This window comes from Cyprinus carpio, chromosome B15 (genome assembly GCF_018340385.1).
Source record: "Cyprinus carpio isolate SPL01 chromosome B15, ASM1834038v1, whole genome shotgun sequence".
In the NCBI taxonomy this organism is placed as follows: domain Eukaryota; kingdom Metazoa; phylum Chordata; class Actinopteri; order Cypriniformes; family Cyprinidae; genus Cyprinus; species Cyprinus carpio.
Window position 1 is genome coordinate 21,803,614 of NC_056611.1, and position 18,721 is coordinate 21,822,334.

General features: G+C 36.0%; 1 long non-coding RNA gene and 1 pseudogene across 3 annotated transcripts; one reads left to right on the forward strand and one right to left on the reverse strand.

Annotated features, from left to right (window-relative positions):
* Positions 1–18,721, reverse strand: part of LOC109076556 — a 247,798-nt pseudogene that overhangs the window by 117,841 nt on the left and 111,236 nt on the right.
* LOC122139833 lies at positions 1,109–14,621 on the forward strand. 3 transcript variants are annotated; one of them, XR_006156592.1, is made up of 4 exons: positions 1,109–1,569; positions 13,718–13,834; positions 13,971–14,052; positions 14,164–14,621. It is a non-coding gene; the product is annotated as an uncharacterized LOC122139833 (long non-coding RNA). The 3 variants fall into 3 exon arrangements; XR_006156593.1 differs by lacking the exon at positions 1,109–1,569 and adding an exon at positions 1,576–1,767 and having other exon boundaries at positions 13,971–14,621; XR_006156591.1 differs by lacking the exon at positions 1,109–1,569 and having other exon boundaries at positions 13,268–13,834.

Here is an 18,721-nt window from a genome sequence, read left to right on the forward strand (position 1 = left end):
TCTATACAATAAAAGGACATTGTGAACAATAGACTTAACAATTGACTTAAATAAACAATTGACTTAAATAAAGATTTAAGTCAATTCTTCACACAAAGCTATTGTATGACTTTAGAAAATATAGGACACAAGTGGCATGGACTTTCTTTTATATATATATATATATATATATATATAAAGCTTTAAAAAATATGTTCTAAATTTTTCACTGAATTGAAACAGTCAAAAGTTACAGTAATGATATTTACATTGTCACAAAATACATTTCTATTTCAAATAAGTGCTGTTCTTTTGCACTTTCCATTCATCAAAGAATTCTGGGGAAAAATATTAAGAAGCACAACTGTATTCAACAGTAATAATTAAAAACAAAAATTTTGAACTTCGTTACAAAATAAATTTCTATTTCAAATAAATTCTGTTTCTATTCATCAAAGAATTCTGAAGAAAAAACTCTCAAAAAATTAAATAAAAAAATAAGCAGGTCAACTGTATTCAACATCAATAATACTAATAATAAAAGATTTTCTTGACTAATGTTTTTACAAAATAAATTTCTATTTCAAATAAATGCTGTCCTTTTGAACTTTCTATTCATCAAATAATTCTGAATTAATAAATAAACAAATGAATAAACAAACAAATAAATAAATATTAAGCAGCACAACTGCATAAAATTCAGCTTTCCGATCCTAAGGAATAAATTACATTTTACAATATATAAAATTACAAAACAGTTTTTAAAATGTAATATTATTTAACAATATTGCAGGTTTTGACTTTTTGATCTAATAAATGCAGCCTTGGATGAGAAAAAAAGAGTTATTCCAAAACATTAAAAAACCTTACCTACCCTAATTCTTTCCATTCTTCTAATTCTCTTTTACTTCATCTCTCACTCACCCGCTCATCTAAAGAATCAAGCCTTTTGTTTTTCAAGCCCTCTGGTTTGGGCAACATGCTCTAAATCAGATCCTACAGGGAGCCAGTTATGAAGCCGCCTGAAAGCCATTTTGGGCCCAGGCTCTGGTTTCATCCCCTCTTTGGGCAATCGATATATCAGGCTGTTTTTACCCTGGGAGCTTTTAATGGCAAGAGCTCTTGGAGCTCTGGTAACATTATATGTCTAACAGGGGCGGGGGAAGAGAAAACCAGGAGCTTGAGTCTCAATGTGATGCTTCACTCTGCAATAAATCCAAGTGGCAACAAAGTGGGCAGATAGCATAAAACAGATACGAGCAAAAAAAAAAACCATCCAAACGTTTAATGCAAACAGGGAAAGGATGTCTGAAATCTTCAAAAGGAGAAGAGCAGAACAGCAGGACACATCCTGAGCGCCACAGCGTCTGCAGGACGCCACCTTTGTCAGGACAAACTAAGAGCAAATGTAGAGATCGACTCTCGAGTCGGGAGATTAGCGGTATGGACTTCATAAAGTCAGAGGTGCCATTCAACGACTAAAAGCTCCCGCCATGCTGAGCTCTCCGACTGGCTGGATTCTGAGCAAGAGATGCTGAGGTAATGGCTTCCTTATGGACTCCCGGCGCAAGAGTGATGGGCTGACAGAAGGTATGTTAAATATCTCCCGCTCTGACTACAACATCGGGACCCTGACCCCTTTGAAAGGGAAGGCTTAACAATTGACTCCGAAGGTCAGCGAGCTGTAATATGTCACTGGGATTTAAAGGGAAGACAACTGCGCTGTGTTTACATGAGCTGGGGTTACACTACGTACTTTCAGTTCAAGAAGGAAAAATGAGGGAAAAGGTAGGAATAATTTAGCCCTATAATGCCTACTGTATATTTGATACACAAATTTCGAAGGCCTCTAAATTGCTGAAAAACATTTCATACACAATCTACTATTGCACATGCCTTCTGACTTCTGATCGATAATTCATATTTTTTAATAAGAACATTTTTAATGATTTTTATAAGAAAAACATAAGAAAAATGTTCATATTGTTATCATTATTTAAAAATGAAGACTTACTAGACTGAAGCAACTTAAGTTTACTCGATTATTCATCATTTTTATAACATTCGTGTTCAAATATGAGTACCAAATATGATGCTTCAGGCTTTTGAGCTTTTAATCATTATTGTATATGTTTCCCCCCTCAATAAAATAGAGTTTTGATCATAAAACAAAGCATTTAAATATCATCAAACTTAGACATACTATTGGGAGATATAGAGTTACAACTGATATTATATGCCTTTTTAAATTAAGTAGCCTCTCATTGATTTACACTACAAACTATTAGAATTTCAACTTACATTTTGGCCATAAAGGCTTACATGCACCAAATTTCATATTTCTCGTCTCTGAATAAAACGTGGTGGTTTCTCCTCTTAAAATACAGCATGAGTGTTATATTTTTACTATATCATATTATATGAGTTCTAAAAGCCTGATGTATCAAATATGAACTTTTATTTTATAACTTGAATTTATAACTATTATACTTATATGGAAAATTTACTTAAAAATTACCCCATGATTTACACACCCTCAAGCTTTTCTAGGTGTATATGGCTTTCTTCTTTCAGACTAATACAACTGGAGTTATGTTAATAAATTTGGCGTTATATTAAAAAAAGCTTTATAATGGCAGTGAATGGGTGCTGACATTCAATAGTCCAACAAAAGTCCAATAAAGTGCATCCATGCTTCAAAGCGCAAGGAAGCAAAGTTTCCTTTGTTACGGAAACAGAAAACCACTCTCTTCTTGGCTTATATCCAAATCCTCCAACATTTTTCTTTACAAATTCTTGTTTTGCACTTCTGATTCGTGAAAGCCAGATATTTAAATAAAGTCTTAAATATGGATTTATTCTTACAAAAATGCATTGATTGGCTTCAGGAGGCCTTTGTTAACCTGTTTGGAGCACTTTTTTGGGCTTCAAAATCTCGACCATCATTCACTGCTATTATAAAGCTGCCATTATGAAGAGCCAGGACATATTTTAATATAACTTCAGTTGTATTCATCTGAAAGAACAAAGTCGTATACACCTAGGATGGCTTGAGGGTGAGTAAATCATGGGATAATTTTCATTTTTGGGTAAACTATCCTTTTAATATCAAAGGCAGAGTCCGGTTTAACATAGTTCACTTGAGGTTGGCTTTGAGAAATGAATGTGTTTATGAGCAGAGTCATGTTTGTGTATTGCTTTCTGTCATCCAGACAAATATTTAAGCAGCTCGTTGTGACTATTAACAATAGACAATGTGTCATGCAGCTGGAAACAACAATCGAATGATAAAGAAAACATAAAAAAGAGATAACTCACCTGAGAGCATAACAGCATAACTAGCTCCACTACCGAGGTGCTCGACTTCATGCACACCAGACCTAGAGAAATGAAAGAAGACAGAAATGAATCATTCTTCTTCACCATATTCATAAACACACACAAAAGCAAAACAAACCTTAGAGGTTGTTTGTTTTTACCTTTCCATTGCCCTATCATAACTATGCATGTTATACATCTGGAAGGGTTAGTCAAGGGCAGGCCGTCCATATGGCCTCAGAAAAGTGTACTGAATGGTCCCAAAATGCAACCATTTAATGTCACGCAATCATCCAGGCCAGTCCTGATGAGTTATGTTTTGAAGTTGAGACTGAATGTCTCTTGTCGTCAGTGCGTTACAGCTAACAGCTCGCGGGGTCACTAATAAGGTCTCTTGAGATGTCAGAGGTCATTTGCTGCATGCCAGTGTGAGATCAAAAGCCAAGGCCATGGTCTCCCTTGCATACTTCTCAAACCTTGCTAGAATAAGGACGCCACTGATACAGACAGAACAACATATCTTCCAAAAATGTGAGGGCAGGAATTTTAATACAGACATGAATATAGGCACATATTTTTTCCTCATATAGGCACCATTGAAATCAGATGATATTTCAGTAAAATATGCCGTTTTAAATGAAAAGCCTGTTGTTCATTGAATATAAAGGACAGTTGGTTAACCTCACTGATAAACAAGGTAATTGTAAATGACATGTGCAATTATTGCCAGACATATAAGACAAACTTTCTCTCTCAAACACACACACTCACATACGCACACCTGCATTAACATACAAACACAGCACATAGCTGATGTCCTTGTTTGCATGAGCCAGTAGAGTCAGAGAGACAGGACTCTAATGAGAGAAAGATGAGGGGGACGGGGACAGAGAGAGAGAGAGAGAGAGAGAGAGAGAGAGAGAGAGAGAGAGAGAAAGAGCTCAGTATGAATGTGGTGTAATGAGACTCAGTGGAAGTGATGGAAGAGTATTTATTATTGCATCATTATTATCAATTCCCATATTTAGGGTGAGGCGTTAGAGCAAACACCTAACCCTAAGAATTCAACTTTGCCATGTAACTAGTTTGGCATACATTGTAACTTCAATTGCGTGGGATGTTGAGAAAATGTGTGCTGTTAATTTTCTAACTGGTTAGATTTTTGCTTTTCATTTGGTGGACAATAAAGCAAAAAAGGTATCCTTATTATATCTAGAGAGGAAAACGTCATCGAGTCACCTAGCAACCACCTAGAAAACTCTAGCAACTACACTAAAGGATCAGGGGTCTCATTTATAAACATTTTGTGCGTACGCAATTTTCCACGCACATATCGGGATTTATAAAAATAAACAGTAAATATGTATACAACGTACGGACATTCTAGACCATGCATACGCACTCTTTTTCTTGGAGAGAGAAAAGTAATGAAGTAAACAACGATTTTAAATTCTGTTTTCATTTCGATATACACATTTACATTAAATATTCCACTCTCATTAATGGAGATAATCACTGAAATTACATAAAGTCATTACGCAGAACAGAACTTAAAAATTCTACGAATTTAGGCATGTTTAGTGGATGCACTTGATCACTTTTCCTGTGGCATGCTGTTTTAATGACAGTGAGTGCTATTAGGTGCACAATAATTCATCTTCAAACTAAACTGCATATCTCAAGTTATGAGAAAATATTTTAGTGAAAAACATTGATCAATGATGCGCACTTTGATACTGTGGCGGACACTGCTGGATTCAGTGGAATGGTCTATATTGTCTAGTTTGAATAGGTCCAGTGATAATCTTACTGTACAACAACAGCTGCACGGAGGTGTGTATGCTGTGTGAAGGCATCTCCACAACATTATGAAAAATACCACTGAATTTGAAGGATACAACTTGAAGAAAAAGGTAATTTGCACGTTTTCTTTTTAAAATAGGCGACTTTGACAGTGACGCGCCGAGTCAGACAATTCAATTTACACTGCAATTAATATACGCTAAAAAAAGCTAAAAGATGTTCACCTTATCAGCAAAACTGCAGAAATTTAATTTGATTTGAATTGTTTAAAACAATTGAAATACTATTTGGCCAGTGGAAAAAATGAGATCAACTCTATTCTAAAATATTTATCTGAGAACTATTTGAAACAGTTTTATTTTTATGGATTTTGATATATTTATGCTAAAACATAACAAGAATACTGGATGATTTTAAGCAATAAAAATTGTGTATGGCACAAATGGCATTTATAGTCCATATCACATAATTCCTTAATGTCTTGTACCCTATAATGGTGTTAAATATGGTGTAATGTGGATGGGAATATGCATGGAAATGATATGCAGATGAGGTTATGCATAGTAAAACTAGGCATTGTAAGCTCCATATATGGTGATTTCGGGGAGGAGTCAGGGTGGAGAAGCACATACGCACATCTTCCCTGACTGAGATTTATAAAGGGATTTTTGCGCAGGTTCTGACGTACACATGGGTTTATAAATCTGAAAACTTTTGCGCGTACACAAAATCTAGCTTTTGTGCATACGTACACTTTTAGGATGAAATCTACAGAGAGTTTTATAAATGAGACCCCAGTTCACTACCACAGTAAAATTTTCACAATAATTTACTCACCCACGTCAAACAAATAGTCGTTTGATCTCATATGACCTCATGTAAGGGCCTGCAATAACGTTTTTTTTTTACCAACGTAGCGCTGTAGCACAAGACTGTAATTCAGCCCTCCCAGATGCAATCCAATAGAAGAAGACATGCTTATGAGACGTGCAAATGAAGCTAGTAGAGTATAAGAAAGTTTTGCAAAAATGCAAACAAAAAATGTATGGGACACCATACTTGGCTACACGTCCCATCAAATGTGATTAAAAGTTTAAACGCAAGCAGCGGTTTACTGTTAGCTAACATCCCACCAACAACCACCAACAAATACTGTACACTAGTGTCATTATGAAAACCACCCTGAATACCTTACAAACCTCATATCTATGTCCTGGCAACCACCCCAGAATTGTGGCAGATAATAAGTGAGTGACATGACATACAGCCAAGTATGATGACCCATACACCGAGTTCATGCTCTGCATTTAACTCATTCAAAGTGTAAACACACAGCAGCGAACACACGCCCAGAGCAGTGGGCAGCTATTTATGCTGCGGCACCTGGGGAGCATTTGGGGGTTCGGTGCCTTGCTCAAGGGCACCTCAATCGTGGTATTGCCGGCCCGAGACTCGAACCCACAACCTTATGGTTAGGAGTCAAACCCTCTAACCATAAGGCCATGACTACCCCATGAGCATCGCTCAGCTCTCACGAGAATAATTTTGCAAGTACTAATTTTCTTCAAAAATGCTACATTTTTAAATCAAAATAGTAATAGTAAATCCTGATAATAAAATCTGTATACATACAATCTGTGGTAAAATGGTCCTATAAATTGAGCTTTACATTCAGCTCACTGAGGGCACCACTTGTCTCATTACCCACTTAAACATCCTTTCACCATGAATGATCGCTCCTAAACCATTCATTCCGTGAAGTTATGACCGTAATATTTCAGAGGCCAAGAGTTCAAGTCCCAACAATCTCTCTGTCTCATTTATGAGGGTGAGATGAGGCCGTAAACACAGCGATTCCCCAGCGGGGTTCCTCTCTTCAGTCAGGTGGCAGGCCTGACCTCTGGATCATGCTGCTGGACAAACTAAATGCATTCTATTTAAACAGCAAGTCACCGCACTTTCCAGTTAAGCCTCACTGGTGTGAATGTGACATTGTCAGAGGGCCGAAGCGTCGCTCAGCTCTCACAAGAAGTGCAGTGTTCCGCCCAGGGGCCTCGCACTCAAACTCCAAGTGTCGAGAGGCTGTTCGAGGGCGAGCGGGGCATAATTGCCCCCAGTGAACGAGTGTCTGGAGGGAGGCTGGGCAGGGGCTTGACCCCTAGCGCCGGGCCGAGTGATGGATGAAGGGTAATTATGGGTAAATAGGGCGCCTTTGCGCCGAGCGAACAGTATTTCAGCTGTGAGAGGTTGAGGAAGAGAGGAAGGGAAGGAGGTGGGAAAACAGACATCATTTCTTCTGGTCGTGGGATGGTGTTAACATACTGGACAAATGAATGCGGGGTTAAAGAGTCATCTATGAGGAAGCTGCTGTTATATGTTCTGGACTGGGGTTCATTTGGGGAGGATCGCAATGGTAATGGCAATGTACAAGCACAGTCAATGGCATTTCAAGCTAGATAGCATGAGAATTGGTGCCTAAAGGGGTAGTTCACCCAACAAAAAGAATACTACAGGTATGTCATTATTAATTCACCCACATCACACCAAAAACCCACAAAACAAAAAATATATTAAAAAAAACCTTGTTTTAAAAACCATAACACACCAACTACTACTACATCACACCACTCAAAAAAAATATATTCTTGGCTATATTTAAATGTAAAAAATATATAAAATATATTATAAAATGTTTTTCATTGAGCATTAAAATGTATTTCCACTCCAAATTACATTTGGGGTAAATAAAAAGTAATTTTGGGTGAGTTACACACACACACACACACACCATACACACACACACACACAGAGAGAGAGAGACACACACACACACACACACACACAAAAAAAAAAAAATTTTTAAAAAAATATATATATATATATATATATATATATATATATATATATATATATATATATATATATACAAAATGAATTTACAAAATGATGAGCAAGAAAATACATATTTTCTACTCTTAAAACATAGTTGTGATAAATTACATTATTATTTATTTATGTTATGTTATATTTGGATTTTAAACATATATTATAAAATGGCCAGAACATATGATGAAGTAACTAAAATAAGTAACAAAATTGTAACAAAAATGTATTTATGTACAGTATATTGTTAATATTTACAATTTCTTGCAACAATACATTTTTTGAGACTATATCATGAGTTTATATCTCAGTCAATGGATTAATACTTGTATAAAATAATTTCATAATGCACAAATGTACATGTATATTTATAATTTTTATAATTTATAATTTTCATTTGGAACAACATGACAGTAAGTAAATAATAATTTCATTTTTGGGTGAGCTATTTCTTTACATTTGTTTAGGCTCTGCCAACCACCTACAACACTCTTCAAACCACATAACAATGGGCTAAAAAAACCACCCAGCACACTTTTGCAACCTCATAGCGATGCCCTAGTATCACCCCGAATTTGTTTAGGGAAATTTAATCTTTCAAAACCATGGGGTCAAGGTTTGACAGCAAGGTCTAGTTTGCCCCTTCTGGTAGAGGCTTCGACTACAACATCTGAGAGAAAAACACTGACTCAATTGACTAGATTTCACTAGCAAGGTCATGAAATTGTCACCTTATGTCTGTTTTCAGCAGGCAACCAAAACTGTGATGCTTCCTAATGTGGACAGGATTAAGTACGACCACGAAGTTAAAGACAGAAAACTGGCTGTTATAATTCATAAAAAGCAGAGCTTGAATCCAGGGCAGAATGTGTTCCTGAGTATTTCTTTCATGAAATGGCTGCCTGAGCTGTAGACACACATATTTCTAGCGTGCCGTAATGCAGGGCTTCATTAGTCGGAACAAACTGGCTTTGAGCGGTGAGGGGAACGTACACTATGATTAGGCACTGAGGCTGAAAGGTAAAAAAGCCACAAAACAGAGCCTGGAGTGTGGGTTCCCATTCAAAGAGAGGTTGCCTTGCCATGTGAGCCGAAATGCAAGAGTGAAAGCGTGTGCGAGTATGTGTGTGTGGCCTATCACAGCCAGCTAGAGAATGGAAGTATACTCCAAAAGGTAGCTCTATACACCTCAGATATAGGAGAAAAAAAGAGAAAACACAACCAAATAAAACAATAAGTAAATATAAAAAACATGGTAACATGGTACCATATGGTAACAAAAATATGGTAACTTTAGTAATATTGTGAAAAGTTATTACATTTTAAAATAATCTTTTTCTGTTTTAATATATTTTAAACTGTAATTTATTCCTGTGATGTAAAGCTGAATTTGTCCTTGAGTGTCACATAATCCTTGAGAAATTGTTTTAATATGCTGATTTGGTGGGGAAAAAACACTAGTATCTGTGTTGAAAACAGGAATATTGTTTAATATTTTTTTTTGTTAAAACTGGATTTTTGTTAGGATTCTTTGATGAATAGAAAGTTCAGAAGAACAGTATTTTTTTTTCTCTTCAACAAAATATAAATATTTAATATACATTTAAATTGTGTGTGCCTATACATACATATACACACAGTACATGTTCTCACACATACACACAATTTAAAAAGTGCATTATTCAGGTAAGAAACAGAAAACCAGTTAAATGTATCTAAAGGATTGTGACAGTATCCACATAACATTATGCCCATGTAATACACAAGTATGTGCAAAAGAGAATCAGATGGAGAGAGAGGGGAAGAATTTAGCATAAGTACCTTCAATGAGCAACTCCTGACCATGACTGCCCAGCAGTGTACGAGAGAGGAAAGGTGCAAAGTCCACAAAGATCTCCCTCAGTAATGGGGCCACCTTCTCCAGAGCTCGCTCCAGTTTAGTGGTGATACTGTGGGTAGACAAAGTGAATGGATTATAGAAGCAGAAAAAAAATATTTTGGTTCATTTCAAGACAAAACCATGAATTGTTACCATGAAATGTTACTTAACCAGTAATATGGCACACTAACACACCAAACCAATGCCTAATAACCAGCTGCAGATGACTTCAGATTGAACATCCTGGGCTCTGACGACAAACACACAAACACAAACAAGTACAACGCCAGCTCACCGAAGAGAAAGAGAACTACATGTTCCCTACAGGAGTCCAACCCCACTAGAAAACAAGCATGTTAGTGGTTCTGGAAAACACACTGGAAGCTGTTCTTGGTTATGGCATTGGCCAGCTCCAGTACAGCCTGGGTTCCTGACAATAAGTTAAATAAATTGAGCTAAGAAACCTGAACAAAACAGAACAAAATTGTGGTACAAAGACCAAACTTTACTGTTAATTTTTACAGTAATTTGTCAAGAGGCACTTATGCCAAATGAAAGCTAACTTGTTAGAATTGTGAAAAAGTACAATACTTATACGGTATTAAATTATTAAATAAAGTTTAATAAAGATCAGACCTCATTTTATGAGTAATCCGTGCAGAAATGTAGGTATTTTAAAAACTCATTTTTGTCCCTATATATGAGGGCCCAATTAATTTTTTGTCTACAAAACTAATTTTAAGAACTTAAGAACTTAGCTTTTTTTGTTTTGGTATGTTTTTTTTTTTTTTTTAGATATTTTCAATCAAAATGTTTTTTGATCAAAAGGTTATTCAGGTTATATGATGCATAAAATCAGTCAAATGTGTCTAAAGGTTTGTAACAGTATGTGTTGCATACACTAGTATTCATACTTTTTTGTTAGAATTTGCAATAAAAAAAGTCCATTATTTGTTATATATTGATTCAAACTCAATTTTACACATATAAAATACAAGTAGCTACTAGTACTTACAGTACCAGCATATCTAAGTAGCACTTTTTGATAACACTTTATTTTAAGGTGTCCTTGTTACACATTACATGTACTTACTATTATAATAACAGTAAATTATGCATAATTACATGCAAGTAACCCTAAGCATAAAGTAAGTACATGTAGTTAGTCAATATTACTCAGTACTTAAATGTATAATTACACTGTAACAAGGACACAATATAAAGTGCAACCCACATTTTTACAGTCCTGTTCCACATGTATATATTTTGTACGTATTATAACATTTCAAATAACTGTATAATAACTAGGTACTGACGCTGAACCCCTAAACCTAACCTTAACCAATGTACTACCAGTACCTTTTGATAGGTACATGTACTGTAAAATAAAGTCTAACCCATATTTACTATATTAGCATTAAAAAATATTGAGCAAAGCCAGTATTTTGGGGCTTGGTTACCACAATAATAGCTTAAAACTGAGATACTGGGCAAAACTCCTAGGGATTTTGTTGCATAAGCATGCACATTTCCTCGGGTTTGCTTGTCTTGGTTGCAAATCTGATGATAATTAGATCTAAAGCTTTGAAAATACTGCGTTTCCTTTTTGATGTGCTTATTGTGAAAAATTCAACACTAACGGCTATTGTGAGTCATGAAAGTAAGTGTGGAAAATAAGTGGGGAAAAAAATCAAGAAAAACTAATGAGACACATGCAGGCAGTGACAGCGAAACCCATCTCTTGTCTCTCGGAGTGCGGGTTAGGCATCACAGCCTCTGCATCCAGACAGTTTCATCATTGACTTCACACTCCCAGTAAGTGCTGTCGGTTATCGCTGCCATGGCAACTGATTTGCGATTCCTGGCGCAGCAGAGGAGCCACAAAGAGTGTGTGTATATGTGTGTGTGTGTAAGGTGTAGAGGCCCCTGGAGAGCACGAGAGAGAGAGCGGCACACACACACACACACACACACACACACGCTTTCTCCTGTGTAGTCAGACGGTGGCGTGTCTGTGAGATGTCTGTCACAAAGCATTAGACGAGGTGAAAGGATGGAGCCAAGGTCAGCATGGTTTCCACACACTCCCCAAAACACCTACGTGCACTGATTTCTCTGCATTAGCGCTCGCGCAGCCCCCTCTGACGGCTCAAACACCCGCGGTGGGCAGTGAGAGAGAGGACAGGTGATATGTAAGGTGTGGGGTGTCTTGTTTGTCACAACCACAACAATATAAAAAAGTAAAATTATTGTCGCCCATTGCCCTAAACAAAGGAAAGACACCATGTCTGTAAACATGAAGAAACAAGGCTGAGTTCTGACCCCCTCTTGTGGCAGTGATAAATACTTCCCATTCACTGACACACTCAAATAAAGCAATACGCCATTTAAGGGTGTGTTTTATATTAAAGGGGTATTGTGAGAAATAATATACATTGATTTCTGAAGGATCATGTGACACTAAAGACTGGAGAAATGGCTGCTGAAAATTCAGCTATGCCATCATAGGAATAAATAAAATTTTAAAATATTAAAAATAGAAAATAATTATATTTCATCAAATACATGCTGCCTTGGTGAGCATTAGAGACTTTTCAAAACCATTTAAAAATGTGTAATTATTCTAAATGAATAATCACTATAATAATTTCATATTATTGCTATTTTTAAATGGTGGCTACACTATTATAAGACACTAACATTCAATAAATAATTAAACGCATTATTAATAATTTAACAATTAATCTGCCAGGAAATACGGACTTCAGTGAAGGTAGATGTTATGTTTAATTTTATGCAAATGAAGCTGTGAGGGACTGACATATAAGTGCTAATGAGTTGCACTATTATGTACCTTTGTGTCAATTATTCAGCCATCAAAACACAAAAAAACATCTTTCCAGTGCAAAAACAAAATTCAAAAAAAAAAAAAAAAAAAATTTCACCCTCATTTGCCGTTAAAAAAGTACTGTCAGTATTTGCTAAAAACACACAGTGGGAAATTAACGCTGAAAAGGCACAGACACAGCTATTTTTGTGACTCACCTTTATGAATATACATTTGTAGGAGTTTCCGTTTCGATCTGTAAATTTATGGGAGGAGAGTATTTAAATGAATCACGCCACGTGATTTGCTAAGATTTGCGGTAGTGACTTCACTAATATATGCGGCATTATTTAACAGCCAAAAAATCCTGTCTTAAAGCAGGCGGTAATTTGCACTGCTCTTGGTAGATTGTGCCGGTCATTATGGAAATGAGATGTTGCTTCTGTGTTCTTTAATGTGCACCTTGTCAGTAAATCATTTGCCCTGTTTAGTAAATCTGGCCCTTAGAGGGTAACACTTTACAATAAAGTTCAATTTGTTGACATTAGTTAACTACATTAGTTAACTAAAGCATTCTAAAGCATTTATTAATCTTAGTTAATGCTGATTCCAGCATTTACTAATACATTATTAAAATGAAAAGTTGTAGCTATTAACATAGTTAATGGGCCTGAGCTAATATGGACTAACAATGAACAGTTTTAACTAACATTAACAAAGATTAATAGCCTATAAATTGTACTAAATGTACTGTTCATTGTTTGTTCATTGTTTGAAAATAAATAATACTATGCATCCCTAAGCTTAACAGAACAGAACAGAACAGTCCATCCTCACAGCCATATTTTCATAAAATTACACATAAACTTACATAATGTGTGATATTTCGCAACATCTTCAAACACAGCTCATCCAACCATCCCATTTCAAAATAAACATCAAGCTGAATTTCTACTCAGCTGTCTGTCTTAGACCTCAACACAGTCCTGGGACTCTGAATCACCTCATGTTCTCCATGGTGTCCTCAGGCATGGGGGCCACAGTCTGAACCTCAGGCAGATTCTTGCTGGTGGCTCCATTCACAAAGCTGGAGGAAGAGGAAGTGGATGCATCTGTGGGTCCTGGGACACAACAAGAAAACACAGGTTAGAAAAATCGACTAAATCAAGACTAAATTATGTTTTCGGTTTAAAAGCTGACTTTAGAGGAAAATATAAATCAATTATAATTTTTCTGAATAAATAAATATTTATCTCACACCTTCTTTACCTCACGTTGCAGTTTTGCACTTTACATCCCCACCAACTGTCAACAAAACCTTCAGTTGCACTAAAATCAAATACTCTTTCTGGATTTTCATCAGGTAACCACATAACTACAGAGGCACAAACTTTGAGAAACATCATTACTCTGGCCTCCCCCTGAGAAAGTGAAGCACCATCTTACATTCCTCTTATTTCTCTCTCTGTCAAAGCCACATTGTCCACAGCGCCCTGTGCAGCAGGGAGCTTCTGATAGATACATCACAGCAATGGACTGTCATCCTGTGAAACCACAAGCTGTCACAGGACATCTGAGGATGGGAAATCTATTACGCAGCCATCAATCGCCGTGTCAGAGATGAGTGTCCGCCCATAAGCAAATACACCAAGATGGGGGGAAACGTCAAGAGGGACATTCTGATGGATTTCGCTGGAAGCGCAGCTTGGCCTGATTCAACCTCAATCCAAATCATAGTCACTTGTGCATTCTAAGCAGATCTCAATCAGGTTTATGATGGACAAAGGGAACTAAAAGCCTCTCTTAAGGAAAATGTGATTAATTTTTTCTGTTCTCAAAATATACTGTATTGTGGGGTCAGTATGTTTTTATCTTTTTTGAAAGAAATTAATACTTTTAATAGGCAAGGACACATTAAACTGGTAAAAAATAAAGGGGTTTATAATGTTACAAAAGATTCCTGTTTCATTCTTTTGAACTTCCTATTCTTCAAAGAATCTTGAAAAAAAAAAAATGTATCACGGTTTCCACAAAAATATTAAACAACAGTGGTTTTCAACATTGAGAAAAATAGTAATCAATAATTATTATAAAATAAATATTAATATGAATAATAATAAGGTTTTTGAGTACCAAATCAACATATTAAAATTATTTCTGAAGTATCATGTGACACACAAGACTGGAGTAATGGCTGCTGAAAATTCAGCTTTTCATCACAGGAATAAATTACATTTTAAAATATACTAAAATAGAAAAACATTATGTTAAATTGTAATACTATTTCACAATTTTACTGTTTTTTTATTAAATGAATGGAAGGTATTATATATAGGTATATTATTATTTTTGTGTGTGCAAAAAAATATAAAAAAATAGTTTTTTACATAAATCTGTAATATTTAAATATACATATTGCATGTTTGGATTACATCATTACATTAAAAGGTTTTTTTTTAATTGCATGCAATGACCTTTGCAATGAATTTTGTAGTACATAGCGACAGACATAGGAAAGTAAAAGTTCTATTTTACCTCAGGTGTCCTTACTGAACTATAAACATAATATCACAAAAAGTACTATAAGCAGGTTGCTTAAACCGATCCTTCAAAGCTGAGGTACCAAAATTGGCTTTCAATTCCCAATACACTGAAAATAATGAAATAAACAAATAGGGAGAATTACTATTCCAGATATTTTCAGTGAATCCCACAGAATAAAATTTTATATTTTCAGGCCTGAATGTCCTGCCTACAGCAATAAACACTTACACACATGATAAGGCAGAAGCCTATATAACAGCTCCAGTCTCAAGAGCAAAATCTATAGTGTTCATAGTGTGCACCCTGTGGGGGTCGCTTGAAATGTTACTTCCTTATAGTCTCCTTGTGGCTGCATAACAACCTTGAAATTTCACACAGATCCTATTTTCACATCCAGTGTGAGAAAGCAATACATAGTGAGGGGGGACCTCTAGTGGACAAACCGCTCGATGCCACCAAATTTAATTTCCTGAATTTGAATAATTTTAGGAATGACTTCTTTAATTATTCTAGGAATAGCAGAGCAGAGCATGCATTTCAGTGGAAATTCACTTAAGCACAAGCACATTCAAATTACCATCTCATTACCAACACAGAGAGCGGTTGTGACCATTATATCTACTTTTAGGGAGAAAGTCTGTCCTTATAAAGTTAGCATAATTAACAACATTCCAGAAGAGGTTAGGTAAGTTTGTATTGAGACCTGATAAGTCAGAGTAATGCTTACCTGTAGTGTTGATCATACTCTTGGGCGTAGCAGACGAAGCAGCAGCGAAGATGTTCGGGGTGCTAGCAGAGGTCAGGGCGCTGCTGGAGCCAGAGCTGCCCACCGTGTTCACTGTCAGGCCCGAGAGAGGCTTCTTGGCCTGTACCACAACACTCCTGTGAGAGAGAGTTCACCATCATTTACTAAATGTACCTTAGATTTGATGCAGCTTGCAAACTGTTCTTGTAACCAGGCAGGACGGATGTGTAAACATATGACCAAACAGCTAGGATTTTACCAAGCACTTCCCGGAAGGGACAGCAAGTGAACCACAAAAGCTTCCAGATTCCGCATAAGCAAAAAGAAACAAATCTAACAAAGCAAAATAAAACAATAAATACACATGATTGCTTGTGAATTCAGTTGATTAAGCTGCCGAGAGACTGACGGCTGTTTTCCACGGTCCAGTCAGGCCAGATGAAAGTGGATGGATTGAACAGTCGCAGTGGCAAGGGAAAGACCAGCAGGCAAAGTAAACATCCTGCTCTCCTGCCGGCCCAAGCTTGCCTTGTGACTGTACAGAATGAGAGCTCAGGACAAACAAACAGTAAAATCAAAAGCAGTTACTGCTGGGTTTTGGGTATGTTTCTCTTTTCTGCTGTTTGTCCTCAACGTAATGTCAAACTCGGAGTGAAATTCATCAGGAGATACTTTCCAGGTGCGCTGCAGAAATTTGTTGTTGATATAGCAGTGCAATTTTGAGGTTCTCACCTTAGAAAACCTTGTGTGTTATTCATACTATGCAGCACATTTTTTACGGCCCCATTATATCTCACTATATTGGATTAAATACTAATATTAAATATTAAATTATAAACATATTAAATATTTTTTTTATATTTTTTTGATTTACATAAATATTACTTAGCTTTAATCACTGCGTAACAAATTAACAGAAGCCGATTTTAAATGCTTTTATTACTGTTGTTAATAAAATGCATAATTAGGAGATATTAATAATACATTTGACTAAATAATGAAATAAATATTGTTATATCATATTAGTTCACTTGCGTCAACCATAAAATCAAACATCAATTAACAAATGCCAATTTTAAATAATCTCAGTAAATCTATCTTCTATCTATCCATCCATCCATCAGTTTTTTTCCCCACTTTATTTATTTATTTATTTTAAATTCATATAAACTTGCGAGGCAAGTGACAATTCTGTGGAAAAATGGCATTGAATCTCATAAATTCTGTAAAGTTTTGTGGTATTAAATGGTTTGCATCACTACAAAACATTCTATTCCATTAGATAAATGTAAAAGGGGGAGGGGGGGTGGGTAATAATTAAATAAAGTGGGTATAAAAAAAGCATAGGATAAAAACAAAAAGATGATGAAAAATGAAAATATCAATAAACTAAAATATCAGAAAACAGAACATCACAAGGCAACATCCTCATCTAAGCAAATATTTAGTGGCTGTTTATTTCCATCATGTTCTGTTTTTTTTTTAACCTTTATAATCATGGTAAAATGAATTTAAGTGCTTGAACAAGACAAGATCATATGTCTGAAAGTGTAGAACCTCATTTAAAAAAATAAAAAAAAAAATAATAATAATCATAAAAAAAAAAAACAACAAGAACTACAAAAAAAAAACTTAATAAAAAAAATAAACAACCTGTTGCAGGAGAAAACAGGCCACAGTCACAAAACCAGCAATCATCTTGTCATCCTTCTTCAACCCTCTCAACACTGGCCAGCTGCGATCTCTGGAAAGCTAATTAAAGAAACAGTCTCTAAATATAGCTAGTAAACAAATTAAACCATTAAAAATGTGCCTAAATATACTAATCCACTTAATTATGCCTTCAAGAAACTATCCTTAGCTTTTATTTTCCAGGTTATTTATAAATGTAGAAAGAAATCACATGGTTTCCAGAGGCAACAGTCTAACGAGCTGAAAATAGCGCTGGAAAAGAACAGGATCACGAGTTTGTATTAAACTCTTGACCTTGCCGATAATCTCCTGCATGTCTTCACAGACATTCTGGAGCTTCGCAGATTCACGGAAAACCACCTTAGCCTGATAGCAAAGAGCAGGAGAGGATTAGTTTGATATTATACACATGACAGAGTCAAGTGGAGGATGGAATGATATTTTGTTGGGGTTTATATCGGTCTGGTTTCTTTATCACGACTTGACGTGGTTCGAGATGCTGGCCGATACAAAGATCTGCATGTTTTGGGTGATGTAGCACAGGGCTGGTTCTAATGTCGCCTGCTAAGCCTCCTGATGCCGCACGATGTGACCTCAGACACTGTACAGAGAGTGGATGGAGCCATAAGAGCACTTGTCTGGGAGACTGCCACTCATCCCCACGGCATGCACTCTGTAACACGCTGGCGTGACAGGAAGCAAAAACATTCTGTGACACGTGCTTCCCCTTGAGGACTACAAACAGAAAATAACAGACCCTGAAAATCATACATGTGTGCCATTGTCTTTATGTGCTATGAGGAGTTATTATAGTATAATGAAAAACTTTTAGTTTTGGCATTGTAAAGTAATGGTTTTAGAATACAAATTAAAAACTTCTTGGCCTCACATGTACCACAACAACACACATAAATTACACTCAAAATCATATTTAGTGCACTTAACACTGAAGAACAGAGTAGTATAACCGAACATACAGCTAACAAGTTGTATGGACTGCTTTTATGGGATTTTTTTTTTTTTTGGCATTTGTGAAGCTTGATGCTCAGTC